Source organism: Passer domesticus, chromosome 1, assembly GCF_036417665.1.
Source record: "Passer domesticus isolate bPasDom1 chromosome 1, bPasDom1.hap1, whole genome shotgun sequence".
Taxonomy (NCBI): domain Eukaryota; kingdom Metazoa; phylum Chordata; class Aves; order Passeriformes; family Passeridae; genus Passer; species Passer domesticus.
In genome coordinates, this window is record NC_087474.1 from 70,222,204 (window position 1) to 70,245,501 (window position 23,298).

Genomic DNA, 23,298 nt, shown 5'->3' on the forward strand with positions numbered 1-23,298 from the left:
AAGATGGTGCAGCTGTCTTCCAAGAAGCCAAGAATTCCAAAACAGTCAACAAATCTCAAATAAATGCTTATTTATGTGAAAACACGAATACTGATGAAAATGAAAAGTGGTGCTGAAGACTAAGAGAGTCCAATACAATGAATACCAAAAACAAAGGCATTTGTTGGTATTCTCAACATCCAAAATGTTGAGAATATTTATGTCAGGGGAACTGGAAAAACATATATTCTTAAAACTACTCTTGCCTGAATAATATCAGGTGTGTATAAAATTTTGCTGACTTATGAATCAAAGTCAATCTTTTCCCACCAGGTCAATATCCAGTACAGAGGTATTTGATCTGATTTGTGGAACAATAGAGATCCTCAACAGGCCTATATATCCACTTAGTTACATATAATGAAGTATTATATAATACTTAGTACCTTAAAATGATGTATTTCATAAAAGAAAGTGATCCTAATAATATAAATTTCCCAAGAGACTTGGTAATAATCACAATAAAAGTAATTGAAACAAACTAACTTCAGAAAAATAATAAGATACTGTATTAATATAAGTTGCCAATGAAAAATTTGTTAGTTTTTCCCTGAAACATTTTTAACTAGTTCTGGGCAAACAGTGTCCCCTCCCCCAGCCTTTTTAATTCTTGTTTTCAATTTACTACTCACTTGGAAAAGTGACCTTACTTTTACCCTGCATCTCCCTCTGGTGGTTTCCTTTTCTTTCTATTTAAATACAATTGTAGTAAGGAGATTCTTCTTGTCTTGCTTTAAAGCAAAACAGAGTTTTAAGTTTCAACTATTTTCATCTCCTCCTCCTTCTTTCACTAAAGCTAAACTAACACAATTAAACTGAAGTTGTCTAACTCAACTTTCCTTTCTCCACTGTCCCTGCCAAGTGTTTTGCTGTTTCTCTGGCCATTCCTTCAGCCATACCCACGAAAACCAATCAGTTTTCTGAGAGGGAACCAGCAGGAGGATTATAAAACCAGACAGTCCATCCTGCAAACATTAATGTCTCTGAAGTATTCTCTTACACACATCGGCGTTACTCTAGTTGCCTGCAGATGAATTTGCATCACTGGGATTTACAAACCCCAACTGCCAGTGCTCCCACACTGTGGATCATGAAACCTTCACAACAGAACGTGAAGGTTTTACTGACACAGTTCGAAGAAGAGATGTGAGTGAGCCAACACCAGCTCTCTAATTTCTAAAGGATGTCAACCTGTTTGCTGACAGAATATAAAGGCACAAGCACAGGAGGAGGAATGCAAAATGTAAGTCTCAAGGAGCTCTGAAAACCTGCTCCTACCAAAAATAACACCAGCAAAGAGTGCATGTAACTATTGGATTTGCTACATTTCATATTCCTTTATCAGGACTGTTTTGGGGTTTTGTCCTTGTAGAAGTTGCTTTTTTCAAAAGTATTTTTATATGGTGATTATTGCCAACAACATCTGATACTTTTTGAACTTGAAAAGAATTAAGCCAAAGTTTCCAAGGACACAGGGTAACATTTTGATAGGCCTTAGAGTACTTACCACTTTTTAACTACTAATGGTTTAAATTGTTAAGTTTTTACAGATGGTTCTCAAACTTTTATCCACTATCTCCTTTTCCTTAACTTGGTTATATTAAAATAATGTACTGTTCTTAACACATTCAAATAGTTTCTTACACTGAAGAGTCACCTAAGAAAAATGATTCCTCACAGAATCATGGCAGTAGGGAGCAGAAACCAGCAGAAAATAAATCCTTTAGAGTGACAGATTAATAACTAACTACACAAATTGTTTCAACTCGGTGAGTAACATTGCAGAAAAATATTCACCAAGTGGAACACAAGAATTTTCCTGGCTTCAGAAAAATATAATAAGCAATGGACAGAAAAATAAAACACATTGAAATCATCACACTAAGTCTTTTCAAATGATATCTAATGTTAGCACCATCCTCCCCTCACTTTTATGCTCTCGAGACACACGTCAGTGTACCAGAGAAACATCAATCATCAAGCAAGAGAAAAACATAAAACCTATCAAACAGTAGGGTGGTCTTTTCTCAGGAAAAATGTCAGAGGATTTCACTTTGATCTTTTTTTTTCCTCTTTCAGAAGCAGACCAGGAAAACTTCTCCACCCTATAAAAATAATAAAGCACAAAGCCACACTTTCCAGTCCAATCCAGAAAATAATCTCCAATGAAAATACTTTCTTTCCAGTGACAGCAAATGGCAAATTAACATTAAAAATGCTGGATCACAAATATTACAATCATAATTTCATTTGAAAGAAGAAATTTCTGCTTTTATCATTGATCAATAACAAAAAGGAAATAATGTCTTAATAATGACACGAACGGACTAATTATACATCTAATTTTCAGTGTCTAAAAAACCTACCGACTTCATTTTGTCATGTCCAGAAGCCTGTAAATTGAATATAATCAACACTACAATTAAGATTTCAAAATAGCTTCTATTGTACGAGTTTGCCTTCAGTAATTAATTACTTCCCAGGGAAAAAAAAATCTTCTGGGATTAAGTGACCATTTCATTCAGGAAAAAAACCACACAATCTCTCTCTATATATAATTGAAATAAGTCTGTATGCTCTACAAAGAAAATAGATTTCTCCTGAAAGTTTTTTTTCTAAGCTGAAAAGCAGAATATAACACAGCAATTTCTTAGCAGCATGAGACTACAACTGCTACAGTTTAGTAAGAAACTGGCCACAGTCTTCTAAGGAGAGATCACTCTGTTGAGGAGACACCTGGAACGTCAGCACCCACTCATGGAAGGCACACCTGACCTTTAAAAACAACTGATCAGAAATATAAGTCAGATGCACACGGCCTGCCAGTGATGGGCAAATTTTGATCTCTTAACAAAAGTCAAGACTTTCCCTGAAGGTTTTTACACAAATTAGGTGATTAGCAGAATTTTAGAGTAAGAAGTCAAGTCTGAAAATACTGGTTCTGAATCTTTGAAAGCCTACAGTGAACTGGGAGATGAAACCTCAGCATGTAAGCCTATGAATGTCAAGAAATAGCTAGAAATCCACTTATTGTTGCTATACCTGTATCATATTGAAGGTATTGAAGTAAATGGGTAATAGACTGGGAGAGTAAAAATTGAGTTAGTGTAGAAGCCACTTTTCAAAATCTGTTAGCTCTACTAGTGCCTGTCCAGTATTTACAGCACCTCATAAGACACTCTCCCTCTCAGAAAAACAAAACGAGAAACAAAATTAACTCTTGAATTTACAAAAGTTCATTTTCCTAATACTGGAATTCAGGCAGATATACATTAGTATTTCTTGTTATATAAAAAGACAAATGAAACATTTTTATCATAAAAGTTTCTTTCCTGTCCAAGTTTTGGCAAATAAAAATCCATGTTAATTAAACCCAGAAATGGTTAATGATACAATATTAAATAAAATGTCCCTATTTGAAATATATGGCCATTGAAGTCCCAATATACTGGTATTAAACACATTTTGAAACCATATTTTGATAATAATTAATCTTAGCATAAATATTTTTCTTCTATATAGAAAATACTTTTATTATGTGACTATTAAGAAAAAGCCTGTCATTCCTGTGCAATAACTGATCTATAAATGCATTCAATCACATAATCTTCAATGAAATTAAAAAGCAATTGCACATAAATAGCAATCTAAATGCCTTTACAGGTCACATACTTAAATATTTGCTTGTAACTAGACACACAGCTTGGCTGATTTCTCTGAAGGTGCATAAATGGTGTAAGTAAATAATGGAGGCCTGAAAGGTAACAGATAATATTGGTGTAGTTACAAATCCATTGACATATTTTTTCCTTGCTTATCCAAACTAAGATACAAACTGCTTAAAGCTCAGCAGTGAATATGGACAAGAACATCCCATTTTATTGATTTCCCCCCTTTCATTCTGACAGAGGAGACACAGGCCCAAAAGGCTGAGGGCAAATGTTCAGGTTCAGCAGGGAGAAAGGAATCCCCTATACCACCAACATATTGGCCTCACCAGGGTTTTTGAAACTGCTGACCCAACATACCAAGAGCTTATATTGATCAACAGCCCAACTGATAAATGAGTTATGATCAACATAAGTGGCAGTAACCATACTAAAAGTAGCATGTCAGTATCTAGTGTTAAAGAAAGTTGTTAATGACACTGAAGTGGGATACAGTTTACAAATGCAAATATGGAAGGACTATAGAAAAACTTGTTTCAGAAAATCTAACAGCTCAGCAGATCTGTGTGAAGAAACCTTTTAGAGTTATCCTTCAAGTATTTTCAATTCTAGTTGGGCAAATAATTATCAGCTCCACATAAGACATTTTACATAGATGGAAACATAAAAGTACAGGCAAGAAAGAAAATACAGAAAAATTTTAGTAAGTCCTTTATGCTTGAAGGAGAAGCCCACAAAATTACTCAGAGGGCTCCACAGCCAGCAGCACAATCTCATAAGTCTTGATTAAGTTCTTCTAACTTAAAAAAAAACCCTGTAGAGTTCAGAAGGGGCAGAAGATGTACTCCTGAGCCAAGGAAATCTCAGCAGACTCACAGGATGCCAGAATAATTCCTCCTTTTGCTACTCAGAAAATTTGCCTGAAAAGAAAAATTTAGAATGAAAAATGCTTGTGAAAATTGCAAATTTAAAGTGCAGTAAAAACAAGCTGGACAGCAGTACAACTATCATGCATTATGTACAGCTCCAAAAATCCTAGAAATCTGTGCAGGAAAATGGAAAGAAAGAAGCGGGCTTATGAAACTCCTGCCTACTAAGGGGAATCTGAAACACAGGAAAAAAACAATCCTGCAATAAGCAGCCACAGAGACCAGTTTGAGCAGTTTACTGCCATAAAATAGCAACAGATGCAATGTCACAAGTTTCCTATGTTCTTACCAAAATACTAGTTACTTCCCAAAAACCAAGACTTTCTTACTTTGAACCAGGAGGGAACCCTGGCAGTACTAAATGCTACAGTATTTCCAGTTCTAAGAGTTTACAAATTATCAATATATACCTCCTATAGAAATGACACTAATTAAAATGCAGAAAAACAACACCCAAAGAAACTCATCTGTCTATGCAGTATAAATGTACATGCAGTCAAAAGTCTATGTGTTCTGCCAGGACTCAGATAAGTATCAGTTACCTCATAAACTCTAATTTTCATCTGTGAGAAGTCAGTCCAAGGCAGACTCAAGTTAATTCAATTTAGGTTGATCTGCAACAGGACAGTCTAATCCTCCATCTGCCTACGCTGCAGTGAAGTTCTAGCAGTTCTCACACATGCAAAGCCAATATATCTATGAAGAACCAACACAAAGATAGTAATATGTAGATGAACACCTCAGAGATGTGAAAACCCCTTCTTATGGAAACAGAAATATTAAATCAATATATTTAATATTAAAGCCTAATATGAATTTTATGAAGTTTAAAATCCTGGAAAATTGAAAGAGCTATATATTACATATATTGTGCTTTTCTTATTAGGTCTTATGTTAGCTACAATTAAATATTTCAAGTTAACAATGATACAATTACGATTTACTCTAATAACTACACTAGAGTCAGACACTCCTAAGAAGATCATGCAGAACTGAGTGGTTTATACTGAAGATTTTTATTGCTGTTTCTATTAAAATTACATTAGTATGTTTGCATGGACAAGTTTGGGGGTTTTGGTGCAGCTAAAGATATATAAGGTTTTTTGTTTGTTTTTAACCATGTGAGCTTGGGCCTGGACAAGGACATGTAACATTAGCCCAAAGGAGACAATTAAACCTTTAAAACTAAAAGGCAGGTAAGGAGATTGTCCCTGGAGACTCAAAATAGTAGACTGAAAAACTATTAGCCATTACAAAGCCTACTCTCTGATGCAAAATTGATGATCAACATAAGTCCTACACACTTGCTTCTATATTCTCTTGCTCAAAACCATTACTGCCAGTAAATATTATTAATAAACACCTTGTCATATGACAACCTGAGGATATAAAGACTGGATAACCTGTCAAGACCAGCAGAAAACAACCCCAAACAACTTCCAGTGAAACCACATTCTGAACTTTAAGGTTCAAGGATAGCAAACAAGAAAAACCACACAAAAAAGCAACAAACAATTAAAAAATACGCAAATAGCTCTGTAGCACCCAAAACCACCAACAATTTAAATGCTAGCATGCTACAAACCAAACAAGTAAATTTTCTGCCACCTGACCTACACCAGTTACTCTTACTACTACTCTGTGAGCAATAAAACCTATCTACAAGTCTGCTGTCTAAGACAAATAGGAAGAGTTGCTTTCCCATGTATCTTCCAGTAGTTACAAAATTCAACCATAGAGTCAGCTATGCTTTCTACCACAGAGCTTATTTACTTCTTCAGGTTTTAGGACATATGGATACTCCAGCATATATTCAAAGAATTCCCTGTGGTTTATGATAGACAGTGTGCATGATCCTTGGGTCACTTTAATAAATTTTAAAGTTTGGATAAAATAAATTTGCACCTACAAATGGATTGTTTTAGATGCTAAGCCCTGCAGCTACCCCTAACAAACACCTCGCAATGAGTTTTAGCATTTGCACAGGGAGATTATCACAGTAGGCTCCTTGACACAGCAGAGCTCACTGTGATAAAAAACAAAACGTGCCTTCCCCTTCTCCCTGGGGGAGTGCTGGATTCTGAACCATTAGCAAATACAACTCCATTATGTGGGAAGGAAGTGGGAAATGGTTGTGCTCTGCAGGTGTTCAAAAATACATTTTCAGTAAGGGAGCAGATGCTTGAAAAGAAACAATTCAAGTAAGCACATGGCACCATAATCAGTCTTACTACTGTATTTGAAAGCAACTGTCTTCCTCTCAAATATACAAGTTACTTGCTTTTGGCATCACATGTATTTATTGCACCTGCAAGTGCTTGAATATATTACATTTCTACATTTCAATGTACAGTTCTTTTAAAGCTACAGGACATAACAGATCACAAACAATTATGAACAAGTCACAAGCCTGGTCACAATAAACCCTCTCAATTTACATGGCACAGGGAGTTGTCTAAAGTGAATTTTAATTTTCAAATTTTAATGCCAATAATGTATACAGAAGGAGGTGTAATAAAATACCATTACCTTCATTTTAGATGTTTCTGCTACCTTATATTGCCAGACAACTGCTTGTTTTTATACTCCAAATATGTGAAATATCCACTGTTAGAGAACAGTTTAGTTCAATTCATTTTGAGGAACCTATAAACCTAGACAGAACCAAAGTGCATTTCTTCATAAATAAGTGTCAGGAAAATTAAGGTCTTTCCTTGCAAATGTAAACGCAACAAAAAAAACCTGGTTCATTCAACTGTGTTGAGTGAAACAGATATCCCTTGAGCAGAAACTCTGAAACAAAAATATAAGTTATTTTCTCACTAGCTGCACTTCTTTTACACACAAATAGACCAAAAGGTTACAGCACAGCACTATTCATGACTACTACCTTTTAATAAAGTTTCACTTTCTTCTGAATACCAGAACTTGAGGACTTCTAAATAAGGCACTTAGAACCTGTGACCAAAGCCTCAATTAGTGTTAAAGGCATCTAAAAAGTGTTGGTTTATGATTGAATGATCTAGCACTGGGCCAGTAGTTCCAGTCAATGCACTAGGAAGTGAACAGGTCAGGAGATTGAACTATCCTGCTATTTCCAGGTGGCCCTTGCAGGTAAAAAGAGAAGGGTATGATTGGGCCAGAAATAGTCCGCTGCATGTCGTACTGAATTTGCACTTAGGGAGAGACATCAGCCTACAACTGCTATTCTGATGGTTCTTGTGAACATCCAATCATTGGCTTTTGCTTTGTTTTGCTTCTTAAAACTTGACTTTCCTAGGTAGCAATTTTTAACTATCTTAGAATCTGTTTGTTATTTTACACTTTGTAAATTAAGCATTTTCTGTGCCTGCATATATGTAGCTTCTTGGCATTAAAAACTCCCTCTTCTTTATTTCTCTCAGATAGTACACACTATCAAGACACGCACCTGCCTTTATGCTAATAAAAATCCAATTTAAGCTGAACCAGTTCCTCCTTCCTTTTTCACTTACACTGACAACACAACCCCAAATGGGAAGTTTAACTTCCTTATTCCTCCCTTTCTGTCTTTGTTTTTTTTTTTAAATACTCTAGGGACTCTCTCCACCATGACTGTCCCCTGGAGTAAAATTCAATGTAAGAACAGCTGCTTCTTTTATCTATTTTAATTCCTCCAATGTCCTAAACCATTTTTCCTCTATACTGATTTTTCAGATCTATTTCTAATAGGCCTACAAGTGACACTATCAACTTTGATAGTAACTACAGCACTCTTTTCCAACCTCTTGAGCTATTAAATAGATGCTGTTCGACCAAATCACATTTTCACTAAGTTTCAACCAAATTTCAGCAGGGTCAGCATATTAACAAATCCATATTCTTATTTCAAGAACTTTTGTTTCAACATTCAGGATAACTGTTGATAACTAGTTTTCTAGATTACTGCTCTGTGTTCTTGCATCCATCTGCCACTAGCATTTACTCTACCCAGAATCACAGACTCGCTCATATGATATTCATATTCCAAAGGAGACAGTGACAAACACACCAGATAGGTTTAATCATCTAGGCCAGTCACTCCCCATTCCTTTAAAATTTTCTGCTTGCAGTGCTCTCAGAAGGAAGCTCAAGAAAGACACAGTTTGCTTTGACCTAATTTATTCTCACAATAGTTAATTACAGCTATAGCTCCTTTAATATCTGAATCATGTGCAAAAACCTACAAAGTCCCAATGACAAAAAAATTACAAAGTTCATTAAACTGAAGCATAATGAATTCTCCTGTGGTTTACTGCCTGCCTATATTTGACTCTTCCCTAAACACTGCTATTGATATATAAACACTTTTTACACAACTATGCATTAAGAAAAGTTGTAAAAAGTGGATGCCTTTTAAAAGTAAACATTTACTATGCCGTGGTACTGACCTACAGTGGTATTTCCTATGGTCAGTACACATACTGCAGTGATATATTTTTCCACTGTAACTGTTTATCATGAATGTACTTCTGTTTCATAAGGGAAGGGTAACAGCAAGAAAGTCTCTTTCCGCCATTCAGTATTGATAACAAAGCAATCACAGTCCTTTATAGAAACAATAAAGCAGTATTGCTTTCTATTCTATTCTCTTTCCCCTTCCACCTATTGCTACACTGCCACAAGCCACACAAAGAAGTTAATGTTTTCTAAGTTAAACAACTGGCTGGCTGCTTATCTGAAAACTTCAGCGCGGTGGTGCAACTTCCAGCTCCCTGCGGGCGAGCCCGGTGCCTGGCAACCCCGCAAAGCACCCGGGCTGCAGCCCCAGGCCCTGTCGCATGTCCCGGGGGGAACATTCCCAGCCCCTTGTCCCCCACGGCCAGCGTGCTCTGTGAACTGCGCCTCAAAACGCCCAATAAAACCAAGCTGCACGCAGGGTGGAGGGGGGCAAGAAAAGCAGAAATTTGGGTCAGGGCCAGGCCCACCTACCGGCTAATCCCGGTTTACATCCGACAGCTGTTCACACTCACCTGGCGTGCGGCAGGTGCGGGACAAAAGGGGCACAGAGCCCTGCAGCACCTGCTCGGCCCGCGGGCACCTCCCAGCACCGCCTGGCAGCAGCTCCCAGGCCCTGCACCCTGCCGTGGCTCCCTGCGGAACAGCCAGCCGAAGGAGGCTGCTCCTCTCTAGGGATCGGCACCTAGGAACCACCAGCCCATCACGGCCCCCTCAGTGCCTCCTCCAAAACACACTCAGAGGATCATCACTCTGGCTGTGGGGAGCAAAAGCCAGCTGCTGGTGCTCAAACATTTCCTTTGGCTCGATCTTACAAACCACAGAAGGTTTTTTGCTTTACTATGCCCAAATTGCACAGTGAGCACAATTTTTGGAACAAGTTGTCAAGGAAAAATAATAATAATTTAGGTGCAACAGACAGAGGGCTGGAGATGTCACCGCTCCTCGTTCCAAGCCAGCTGTTTAATCATCACTGTGTTGTGCTCATTCTGGTGCCCTTCTAATGCACTGTCATATGCAGTTCTTGCTACATGAAGTATTACTGGCAATGGTATGTTACAGCCAACAATACTTGTAAGCATTTTCCAGCCAGCCATAGTCAAGAGTCCTTGCTGAACAGAGCTGAAAGATTGTCTTCCTCTTTCACATGTAAACCAGAAATGTGGAGGATGTGTCAAAGCTGAGAAATTTACGACCAGGCCTAAACACTGCAAAGGTGCAGGACTAAGGCAACATAGAAAGGAGAGGGGAAAAGAAAACAAAAACAAAACCAACAACAAAAATCCAAACCAGACATGATGGCCAGAGGTGCTACTCTTATACAGCTCCATGGGATGTTGTTTCCATGAAGGTCATTTAATGAACTACAATTATTTCACATACAGCTCTGACCAATTTTGCCTGAAAGTCCCTGAGTTTTTTTCTTGGGCAGGTAACTGAACAAAGCCCTCTGCTTGTCCACAGGGGAATCACAGAGCAAGTATCTCCAGATTTAGAAAGAGAACCCAAGGTCCTTTGATCTACTATCTCTCACTTCCATCACCAGAGGGAAAAGCTGATGGGTTTAAGACAAAAAAGTCAGGCTTCACCCTTAACACTGTGAGTTTTACAAAGAAGAGGGAGCAGTAACTGCTTATACCCAGAGGCTGAGCAGCACACATTGTCTGAGAAACATTTGTTCAAAGGGGTAAGGAGAGATGGTAAACCCAGGCCACGCTGCAGTGCATTTGACCAAACTCCCAGACATCTTAATTATAAAATGCACCCATTTCAACTAGTCCCTAGCAAAAATGACACAAGTACATCATTCCATAACTGATAAATCCAGAGGGACAAAACCAAACAAAACAGAAAACAAACAAAAGGAAAAGGCTCTGGATGCTATTAAAAAAGAAAAAAAAAACATGTAGAAGCACAAGAACACTAAAAAGTAAATAAACCTCACTTAAGCACATGGAAAAGCTTTTACTATTAGAAGACTCAAACCTTATATAAAACCACTAAGATCCCAAGGAGTGATAACTTTTACATCATGGTGATAAAGATATGCAATTTACCTTGTTCAAGTACATAGCTTAGTCCAAACAGTGTAATCAATAATAATACAAAATCAGCAAGCCAACTTTTTGCAACATTTAATATAAGATTCAACATTTATGTATATTAGTTGCAGCATGGTTCCAACAACTACATGAACAATTCTGAATGGCTAAGTAACCAAAAGCAGCTGATAGGACCAGAATATATATTGTCACAGAGTTCTTTTAAATGATAAACTGAAATTTATCCATTATTGCAGTGAAAATAGGAAAAGATGCTCCAAGTGTCTAGCAATATTTCATATGGAAACCATGAAAACAAGAAATAAAATACTTGAAAATAAATAAAAAAAAATCTTGTAGTTAAACCTGAATTATTGCAATGAGTAATCTGAAGAGAAAAAGGAAGCTTGCAAAAATCAGATTATGTAAATTTGGTTTACTTTTATGCATTTACATGGTAGTAACATATGTTCTTTCCTTAACAGTATATCATAATACAATGTAAAGAAACTCCTGTCACTTTATAGTATCAAATTATTTGTAATGTATGCATTTTCCTAGGAGTAAGTGGCCAGGAGTGTGGGGAGGTATCTCTTTCCAGGTACCTCTTCTGACTGAACCAACTAACACGTTTTGTAGCCTGCACTGTATATAAAGAGCTATGACATCCCTTAGATTAAACCAGTTGACAATGAAAAGATCCCTACATAAGAAAGACCTTCAAAAAATCTGTCTCTGCCTGAGCAGGAGGTTGGGAGCAGAGAATACCCAGAGGTGCCTTCAGCCTCAACCCTGCAGTGGTTCTAAGAAATAAAATTCTCCCAGCTTCCACATAGGAAAACATGACATCACCTCAGGTGTTGTTTGAAGTCTGGCAAGATGCTATGAAGGTAGTGTCATGCTTATTTTCATCTATAAATTCTGCAAGGGAATTTTCTGAATACTTTGGGAAAAACAAACAGATTTACATTGATGTCAAGTATCTCATTTGGGTGTCTAAATAAGATTATTATTTACCTTTATAGTCAATGAAGACTGGGCTTTAGTTCTTAATTCCTACACATCTTGGGTAGGTAACCTAAGTGCCATACTAAGAGAAGCCAGGAAGCAATTCTCTTGGAACAAACTATGTCATTTTAAAAAATAAAATCATGGTAAATAACTTTCACTGTGTTTGAAATCCTGTTTTCTTGTGCCATTTTCTATCAGTTTGACAAAAAGCTTGAAGAACTCTGCAAGATACAGACTTACGCACATCAAGCCAAAACAAGCTCAATTACACACTAAAGTCAAATGATTCTTTAAGACTGAAGTTCACAGCCTCAGATGAAGTCTACCAACATTATCTTTCCTTTACACATTCATTTAATGGCAAAAATTCCAACTTGCATCTCTGTGCTGAAAATAAAAGGAAAAAAAACCCCACTACTTAAAGTGGAAGAGCAAAATTCAGAGAACAGTAGAAACATTTAGGAATTGCAGCAATATTGCACGATTTAATTAAAAGCTGCAAGACATACTTACAGATAGGTTGTTTGAAAAGAATTCATGGCTTTGGCATGTAGTAATGTATAAGACTTCAGCCACTCAATAGTTCCTTATATTAGTGCCCAGTTTGTCTTACTGTGCAGACATTATGGGTAATATGAAATTATTTCATCTTTAGCATGTTCCTGGGGAGAGGGGGGGACTGCCCACTGGAAGGAGTTTTTGTGCCATACTAGCACATATTTCTGCCTTCTACAGCCTTGTCTGCATAAGAAATCTGGAACCAGAAATTCCCCGGAAGTAATCACAAGCATGATTGTGACAAGTAACACAGGTCAGGATTCTTAAACAATGCTGTCATTGTAATGTCTTCAAAGATTTCTTGATTTCTACATTTCCTCTTAGTCATGTCTTAGTCAAGATTGACACAGGACTAAGACAGTCTAGCCAGGAAGCAGCTTAGATAATTACATGTACCAAAACAATGGAGGAATAAGTTTGTACTTCTGTTTCCAGTGGACAAACCCAATAGCAACCTGGATGCACAGTGCCATTTAATGATGGCAATGTTAACATGCAATTGTACCAGATTCAGGAAACTATTAAGGATACTAATCACCACATAGACTAATTTTAAAATTAACATATTAGGAGAAGCCCTCTAGTGTGTTCAGACAATGAGTCAGCTTCTAAAACCAGAACAGAAGCAGCTAATACAAATGAAATGCTAATTTTTCCCCAGACAGTGAAGCAACACTCTCTGTGTTCTTTTGTAGCATGTGAACATTTGAGTTCATCCTCTCAGACTACAGTGTGGACCCTTGAAGAGTTTTTTGCTATTTCTTTCCCGTCTGGATCAGCACTGGAGCACTGGGAAAAAAGAAGGTTCAAACCCTACATTTCCACACAATCAATTAACTGTACACAAGATGTGCATTTCCATAACCCTTAGTACCCACACATTGCTAATGCCACAAAAATAGCTCCAGTTATTCTTTAGATGTTCTCTCAGCACCAAAATAAGCAATGCAGACTTGTTTGTCTATCTCCTCTTCACCCTCAGTCACAAAAACTGTTGAGTGCTGAGAGTAGCTCTGCTCTATAATAAGAATATGTAGGACATCACCTTCCTCAACAGACCTACTTTCCTGTATGGGTGGAAATGGAAACTATTCCTCTCCCCTTGCACTACCTCTGAGACCACACTCCAAAAAGAAGACAACATTATTTTTCCTACAATCAAGGCATCATCAGAAAGTTCCTAGGTAGGCAGGATTAAAGTTTACTTGATTCTATCTCAAGATGGCCCCACTCTACACACGGGTACCTAATACGGTTTTATATACTATCATACATTTCTGCAATACAGTTACATTTTGATTATAGTAAAGTTGTGAAAGTACCACACTACATATTTGGCCAGCATAGGTTACTGCTTACAATATGTAGATCAAAAAGTATGCAGCTTGACATTTAATTCCCTAAAATGAATATGATTGTGACAATTAATTGTAGAAAATTAAAGATTTTATTCAAAATCATCTAAGGAGCAACACAGTAAAATCAGAAATCACCACAGAAACATTATAATTTAAAATTTCATATTAGAAATATCTCTTAGAGAAAAGAAGTCAGGAGGTCCTCTACATGTACTCTTCAAGTTAATACCTTTTGGCAGGATGAAGCTGTTCAAAGAAATAAAACTGAAATAATAACCACTGCAATGGTATTAACAGACTTTTTTTTCAAGCTGCTTTAATCTTATAGTCTGTCCAAGAAACTAGCAGAGCACATACATGTGACTTACTGGCAAAAAAGAAAAAGGAAGGTAATTGAGCCAAAATTATTTTTTTATATCATTGCTGCCCTCTTCTGGTTTAAAATTGCTCATTCTCCATACTTCATATACGGACTAATCCATCTCAACTAATTACATTACATTCATATGGAACATGATCAGAATTAAATTAATTTCATCTAACACACATGCAATTCTGGCATGCTAAGAGTCCCACACACCTTTAAATATTATAATTTGAGAGTTATGAATTAAAACCTATTATTAAAATTGATTGCTAGTATAATTTTTAAAAATTAACTGTTACTCTAAAGTACAGGAGTCAGTTTTGACATCATGACAGGTGTCAAGTTAAGGTTATCAGGAAAACAGAAAACCAACAGAATTTGAAAATGCTATTCAAAATAAGTATAAGGAGAAGACAGAATCACATTTTCTATCTATTCAGGCACAGAGCTTTTTCTTGTTCCATTACAGAAATATATCCAGCAAATGCAATTCAATATAAAACAATTCATAATTAAAAGAGTTTATTGTGTGTTTTATTGTGAACTAAGCACTTTTCATATTGCCAAGATCCAGAAAACCAGGCAGGCATAAATAACATTTACCCTTCCTTCTTGCCAAAGTATCAAACATTTCAGTACAGAATTCCAGAATAAAACCAGTGCGTACAAGTTTATGCGTTGCTCAAGGGCTGGAGAAACTCAGCATAATCTGTCTTCATGATGCCTGTAGCATTGTCCATTCCCCTTCTTGTTCCCATACATACCTTTGCTCCCACTAACTTGACTCATAACTTCGCTCAACTTTTGCTGCTGCTCAGAGCAGGCTTAAACAACAGCATACCCCAGCAGTTCACCAGGGTTTCATGTCCAACTCAAAAGCAAGAGGGCCCCATGTTTCACATTTAACATCACCTTTGCAGTTCTTTTTTTCTCTGCATTAGTGGATGGAAACGGTTTCACTTCTTATGGTCAGATCATTTCATGAGCTTTATCTGCACTGCTCATATAATTACTCTACTGAAGACAGAAAATTTTAAATACACTGTCAAACAAATATAAATAAATTTATTGCAACTTTTTCACTAACAGCACCAAGTACTTATAACACTTCAGCTGATAGTCACACAGAGAAGCTGCACATTAATAGATATTTTACTTGTGATGCCCTACAGATTCCAGGCAAGAAAAAAAATCTCCTTTCTCTTGCTGTATAAAAGTTAAGTTTCTTATGCTGAAAGTTTTCAATGTAACAGCTATTTTTGTCTTGAGAATACAAATAATATGAGTGAAAGCCACTACAGTCCAATCTAGATGTTTGCCAGAATCAACTCTGTTTTGAAGCTATGCTTTGATTTGGTTTGTTTGTTTGCTTGTTTTTGTTGGCTCTTTCATCAGCTGCTATAGAATTAAAGGCTTCATCTTGATCTTTAAAAACACAGCATGTATACTTTGGAGGATGGAGGAGAAGAGAGATCCCTGGAGTTCAAGAGCCACTGCTTCCATTTAACTTGGAAATGCCATTGCTACTGACAGTTGCCACCTCGTATCACAAACCAAGGCCAACAGAAACAGTTCCAGAGGTTTATGCCTGCAAGGACAAAATAAGCTCTTTTTTCACAAGAGAGAGATGTGTCTGTCTAGGCAAGATGACAGACAGGACTGAGGTGGAAACTGCATTTAAAAGACAAACAATATGTATACCAAGATCTTGCAAACTAAGGTCTTGTCTGAAAAAAAAACCAGGCTGCTATTTCCCTCCCCACCCCCCCACCCCCCCATGTAAAACTGAACTTACCATAATTTAGGACAGAAATATTTTGGATATTTCTTGCCCAGTGTTAAGCACTTCACTGGCAAATCTTTCTTAAGAAACCCAAAAACAAACACTCAACCCCCAAAACAACACAAATCAAAACCTTTTATATTTCAAATGCTGATTAAAAAATAAAATCTCACCCCCAACCAAAATACTTCTTGTTCTAAGTTCCCAAACAGAATGCACTTACACCTTTTTCACCAGGTATGAAACAGGCGGGAAGAAGGAGGAAAAGCTAACTGAACACCAAGTCCACATCAGGCATTAAAATTAAATTCTAAGGGTAGCTTATGGGAGCAGTTAAAAAGCCAACATTGTCCTCAGTCTCTGAAGTTATGATCACCAACAGCATAACAATGTGTACAAGTAAGTAGGTAAATGGAGTCCCAGAGTTTCTGCAAGCATGTAGTGGACACCAGTACATTAAACTATCACCAATTCGAATTACCATTTAAAAAGACTAATTCATCTAAAAATGGTATCTGTCTTGTGGTAGCTGTTAGAGAAAGAGAGGATCAAAGGAATCATCTCGGACCCCATACCCTGAAGAAAGAGAACAAATAATATATGTGGTAGCAGAACATAAAAACCCCTGAACCTTCCTTGTTTCCCTTGAGTGTTACAAAATGTTCTACCTTAGTAAGATCAATGGGATAAACACAATACTCCAGTACTCTAATCAAAAGAACTATTTTAAGTATACTAAGAGCAGCACATCCAAGAGTTGTACAGCCTCTCAGGTCACAGGCTGCAGAGGTAATTTATCCACCAGGCCATGAGATGTTGATGCATTCCTCTGATAAAGGACTGCCACAAAGTTAATTCTAAAAAATGGATCGCTCATGCTTTCATTCTGCAGGGGTTACCAGAAGTGAAATAAAGGGCTTAATAATGTTAAGAACTGATTGTTTTTTGTCAAGCTGATAAATTTTAATATCCTTGCCATCCAGAAATATTTTTTCATTCAAAGTTTACAGTGATTAAACTTTTATGTTCTCTGTATGTGTAGCATAGATTATCATTCCACTTGTACACATACCTACATTTAAAATTTCCATAGTTTCTCTCACTAATCAGTTTAAGATGAGAATTTTCTTTTTTTGTATTTAACTCGTAAATCAGAATTAGCTTATGTAAATCAGCATTAACTTCCAAAATCTGGGTTTGTTTGGTTACTTAAACTAAACAGCTACCAGGAGCTACCTCAGACATATAGAATTGTTTTTATACCTATATAAATAATTTTCTTTTTATTTTGTAATACTATCAGGCTCCAGTTAAAAGCTGGGTGAAACTCATCCAAGGTATTACTCCACTGACTTCCCTGCAGTTATATCAAGTGTGAGCCTGACCCTAGGGCACACTATTAAAATTTTTTAAAAGTCAGATTCAGCAATGTTCTTTTTTTTTCTTTTTTTTATTAGGGAACAGACAGTGCAAAACTATATAATGACCTATATTCAGCAAGAGAAAAGCCAGATCAATCAAAATGTCAAAGATGTATAAAAGATGCATTAAAATAGAAAAGCTATATCAAGTACAAAACATTTCACAGTAATACAATCAGACTATGGCACTCAGTCCAGTAACTGCTTTGAAAACACTGCACACTCCCAGGCAAGTAAATGCACAAGCACAGATCAGTTACCAAGTGCAGATGAATGCAGGGCACCTGAGATACATTAAACCTTCTCTATATGAGACTGCAGCCAAACTGCACGTGTGGCAGATCTACCACATTTGGAACATTTGGTGTTCTCATGTCAATGGTGTCTTTGGAGGCACCAAGCTCCTTTTCCCTTTTTAAATTTGAAAATACACATCCCTATTTTCCCTAGCAATTACCATAAATGAATGGCAGTTCTCATTTCTTAGTCTGCACAGTGATTACAAGGAGCAAAAGACATTTCAGTGTTTTCAGCTAACAACCATTTATTGCCATTACTTACTTAAGATAAATGCAAGTAATGTAAGGCTTACAGATTTCCACTCCAATGAACAGAAAATACAGATGCCTGTCTGGAGGGATTTTTAGTATTTTTCATCACCCATTTAAGACATAGACATATCAGTGTAGACAACCCATATATGCACAAAACCTTTGAGTATGAGATACTGCCATAAAATATAACAAGAGCACATTTTCCTACAAGCCATTTTGAGAGGAGGTTTAAGAAGAATGCAACATATGTCTCAGTGAGCTCCAGAAGGGTGTATTAATCCATTCTACTCACAAGAGCTGCTGTTTTGCATCACATCCACTCCAGTGTTTGGGGCTACACCCAACTAGAAGGAGACGTGATACTGAACAGACCAAGGGCTGCTTAAGTCTGTGCAGTCCAGGCTTGGAGGATAGAAGAATTAATGAGGAAATGAGAAAAAAGCAGATGGTGCTGCAGTACTTCTTCCTGCGTATCTGCCACCTCAAGCGGCTTCTATACAGGCAAAGCCCCGGGGCCCCACCTGGTAGACATATAATTACCCTAAATGTGCACTTATGTTTCATTACACCTTAACCATCACTATGCACACTGATTACAAGTATCAATCCATTTCATTTTCATACACCTCTGCGGTTGTGTAGCATTCAACTGTGAAAATTCAGCACTCTCGTCACTTCTAAAACAAGGCCCATGCTGATAAACAGCAGTGGGCAAATTATTTGTCACTCTGTAGGGTGCCAGTAGGGTTTGATAAGGATGACATCACTCCCATTTTACCAATAACAATGACACTAACAAGAACATGTAATCAGCAAGCCTCAGTGCTTGGTCTAGCTGTGGCAGGTGCCACTTTTTTTATGCTGTAAATAAGCCAGCCAGCATTAGCTTCCAGCACAAGTACAAAACTATTTATTTTATCAGAATGTTAAGCAGAAGTTGGCTTCCATAAGGCACTGCAGCTGCTGTCGCTGCTTCTGCAGATGCTTTCATTAATTTTATCAAGGACATACTGAAGTAAGTGCTTGATCAGCACAATGGCTATTTAGAAACAGCTGAAGAAATGGAACAATTAACTTAAGAAGACTATACAAGCCCAATATGCAAATTAAAATAATTAAATATTTTTAAAAATGCATTAAAATACATGTAAGAATGCTTTGTAAGTGCTTTATAAAGCAAGATTTGCAGTGGGGATGGGACTGGGAAAAAAAATAATATCTTCACAGCTCTAACTTACATCTAAATAAAATTCCTGCAACCTTTAAAATTATCAATTTCTTAACATAGTAATATCGACTTAGGTACTTTAAAAATTAAGTTATAGTCAAAGATATTGTTTATAATAACCAGGCATGAAAAGGAGTTTAATAGCCTTAGAGAAGTTTCACTTTATTATTCGCTGGGAAGAGAGATTTTGCCACGGTGGACTAGAAATTTAAAAATGCTATTTTTTATGACACCTTTACTGCTTGGAATACTTAAAGGACCAAACATACTTAACAGAAGATGTTTTATTTCTCCTTCTTCAGAAAAGAAGTGTGTTCTTTTGTATTGTACAAGAAGTATTGTGCTCTAACAAAGATTAAAAATAAAATCCACTTGCTTACGCTTTCTTATTCAAACTCTCATGGTATCTGGTTGATTAAACCTCCAAGAAAATTTCTATCCCTGTGTTTGCAAAAAATTTTCACCTAAGAGTGGAAGTTGAACAGCTGAAGTTTCACCTCCCTGCCATCCTTCAAGGCCATCCTTGGCTACCACTCCTCAGATTTTGGAAAGGACAGCAACAGAGAAATTTAATGCTAGTTTTATTTCCTTCTCTGGCTCTGCTTAGGATACTAAGGGTTTTCTGCAACACTACTGTTCTGTCTCATTACTGCAGCCGGGGAAAAATATGGCCAGATGCAGCTACTAGAATATTCACGAAGGAAAAAGAAATGGAATGGTAAAAATAATAGAGAGTATTCTTCACAGCAGAAAATCTGGTGCAGGGCAACATTAATTACCTCTAGACAAGTGCTCTGGGTAGTTTTACTGACTTCAGCTTAGCTGGATCTGCCCGTGGCAGATGTGACACACTACCCTAAATAATGTTTGCTGTTTTCAGTCGGGGGTATGGTGGGGGGAGTTGCAGCAAACATGTCCAAAGAAGTCATTCCCATGATGCTGTAAATTTTGTTCAGACATGCCATTTGAGTCTCTCTCCTTTCTACACACAAGAATGATAAGAAGCTTCTTGTATGGAAGACAGAATAATCCACTCTATTTGCAGAAACTGGAAAGCAGTAAAGGATAAAAGTTAAGTCTTCTGTACCTTTCCAGTGTTTGAATGCCCTTGATATTTACATCTACATTTATTGTCAGGCATTACTGAAGCAGTCTGCAAGTACATGTATTTCCAGTGAAATCTGTGAAATGTACCTTCATGGATTAACCACATGGACTTTAAAAACCCCAGAGTTTCTGACCAAAAATGTCTCTGCTACTGGTAATGAAACTGAACTTCCTTGAACTCTTCATTAACCCTTCCTCTTTCACATTCTCCAATTAGAAGCTCTATTTATTAAGCTTTGCTATGATAAAATGTGTTCTAACAAAATTCTGTTCATGTCATCGGTGTTTAAATAACAATACTGTGCACAGCTGAAGGAGAATCCCATACAAATAAAACATTAGCTTGTATCAATAATGCAGCCCACAGAAATTTTAGTTTAAATACATAAAGGTAAGCTTTACTATTTGAAGAGTATTACATACTACTTGCATAAGATAGACCTCTGTTAAATGACTGCTATGAGTATTTGTCACTTTCTTTCATTAAGACTCCACAGGTTAAAAACTAAATTTTTTTTTTTAAGTGCTGCTACTAATGTTCAACTCGTGCTTGAAAAGTATGGCAGCTTACTTTTTATCTAAAGGCAATGAAAAGGCCTACTCTGTAATGAATAGGATTCCTACTGTGCAGCCAAAAAGGAAGTGGGGGAAAAAAAAAAGGCAGCTGGATAAACTAGATTTTCCTGCCCTGCAGAGTATTCATACAGATTAAAAATAATATATGTTTCATCTATATACAAAAATTTTTATTTTGATATACATGTCTATCAAAGCCTTCAAACAGCTTCATTTCCTTAACCGTTACCCATTCCTTCCCTTAAGTAATTTGGAAATTTTTGAGGTTTTACCACATACAGAAGGTTAAACAGTCTAGATTCTGATGAACTAACTGCAAATCAAACCTTCAAAAAATCTAGTTAAGGGAGATCACCTTGTTCTACTCTGAAATGCCACTTTTTGCTCCTAGCAGGGCAGTATTATTTAGGTAGATGAGAACTGCTTACTCAAGCCACATAAACTTTTCAAAGGTGACAAAGACAACTGAGATTTCAGCTTTAAAATTTGCAAAATATCTCACAGATTTCTGAGGTCCGGTTTACATGGTACAACCACAAAATTTCACTTGAGATATTTACATATTAGTATCCCAAAGTGACTCGGGGGTTGCAGCCCACACAGCACAGCATTATAGTCCTGAAACAATAAAAGTAGTTTAAATAGCAGGAGATCCATTTAGGAGATCAGGCAATCAGGCATGCTTAACTACAGGTGACTGAAAGGAAGTTGGGCTATGACAGCCACAATCATTTCAATATCTAACACTGTGTTAACTCTCAAATCAATGCCCAGTGATCTACAATATCTCCATATGAAGGAAACTGATGCAGAGTTTGCTGTCTCCTTTGATAGTTTTAGGAAATTCTGCTGTTATGCAGTGGTACATTAAAGTGGTATATAATATAATCTGCTACTGCATGGAAAGATAAAACCTGAAGAAAGAGGAAAACTTTCAGGCTTAGGTAGGTCCCATTTTTTTCCACCATCACCGCATTGCTTACCACAATTTGATAAGAAGTAGATCTGGCAGATTTTGCTAAAACTTTCTGAGGAAACTGTGAAGCCATTTTTACAACAATGAAGATGTCTTCAGGTTAAGGAATGAGATACTTCCAAATTTCTTCTTCCTCACCATTGTGACAACAGCACACACTTAATCTAAGAAACTCTTCCAAAGCTCAAGACATCAAATATAAAACTGACACCATTTAGCCTGTTCTCCACAATGCGTTCAGACAGGTGAGCCAATATTCATTCCACAGGGAATTTTAGCTCTAAAGGACAGGCATTTATGCATGTGCAAGTCAGTAATCCATGTCACTGCAACACATGGGCCTGCTGCAGTGTTCCACTACAAACATGAGTTACATGTACTCCATATTTGCTTACCCCTAAAACACAGGACCAGAACTTATTTCTAAGACAAGCTGGATTCAAATTTTACGATCACTTTTTCTAATTCATTTTTGGAAAGGGAAAAATAAATTACAAGAGGAAAGAAAGCAATATTCATATACAAAAAATGTGATTTGTACTAGAGCATCCTGTAAGTAATGACATGCTTTCCATGTCCTTTGCACTTGGTATATCTCCAGCATGTAAGGCACCAAGTTTTTGTCACCAGCCTGACAGCTTCTGATAAACTATTTTCACAGCAAAGTAAAAAAATTAAGTGTCTCTGCAAAAAAGTTTCTAGTCAACTGACATACATTAAACTCAAAATTGAAAATTGATATAAAAATAGTTTCTAGACTACCTGAGGAAAAGTCTCTGTGTACAAAAGCACATGAAGTTCATAGTTTTCTATATATATATAATTTTTCAAGTTGTGCTCAAAATCAGTGCAACACTCTTGGACCCTCATCATTATCATACACTAACAGGGAAGACTGAAAGAGTCATAAAAATAAGTACTGGATTTTGTTACAAGCATAAACTCTCATAGCGTTTTTTTATTACAAATCAAGACTAAAGAAATTCCTGTGGAAATAATTAAATGTATAAAAATTCAACTTCTCACCTACACAGCAAATAAGCACTTGTGTATTTTAATGAAGCAAAAAGTTAAAGGTTCTGGAAAGTTTTGCATTAGATCTTCTTTCCCCTTTTGATCTGCTAAGTCAATTTTGCAAAAAATTTTGGAAAATATATCCCTGTCCAGAATGCCTAGCAGCATGGCCATAGAGTATAAACACTTTC

At 36.8% G+C, this 23,298-nt stretch overlaps 1 protein-coding gene and 1 long non-coding RNA gene across 8 annotated transcripts in view; both read right to left on the reverse strand.

Moving 5' to 3' along the window:
• The window catches only part of CDKAL1 (CDK5 regulatory subunit associated protein 1 like 1), a 378,983-nt gene that overhangs the window by 171,564 nt on the left and 184,121 nt on the right, over positions 1–23,298 (reverse strand). The window lies entirely within an intron of this gene.
• LOC135302427 (uncharacterized) lies at positions 1,604–9,633 on the reverse strand. 2 transcript variants are annotated; one of them, XR_010364038.1, is made up of 4 exons: positions 9,587–9,633; positions 7,166–7,290; positions 5,179–5,332; positions 1,604–4,627 (listed from the first exon to the last, which is right to left on the reverse strand). It is a non-coding gene; the product is annotated as an uncharacterized LOC135302427 (long non-coding RNA). The 2 variants fall into 2 exon arrangements; XR_010364039.1 differs by lacking the exon at positions 9,587–9,633 and adding an exon at positions 9,046–9,368.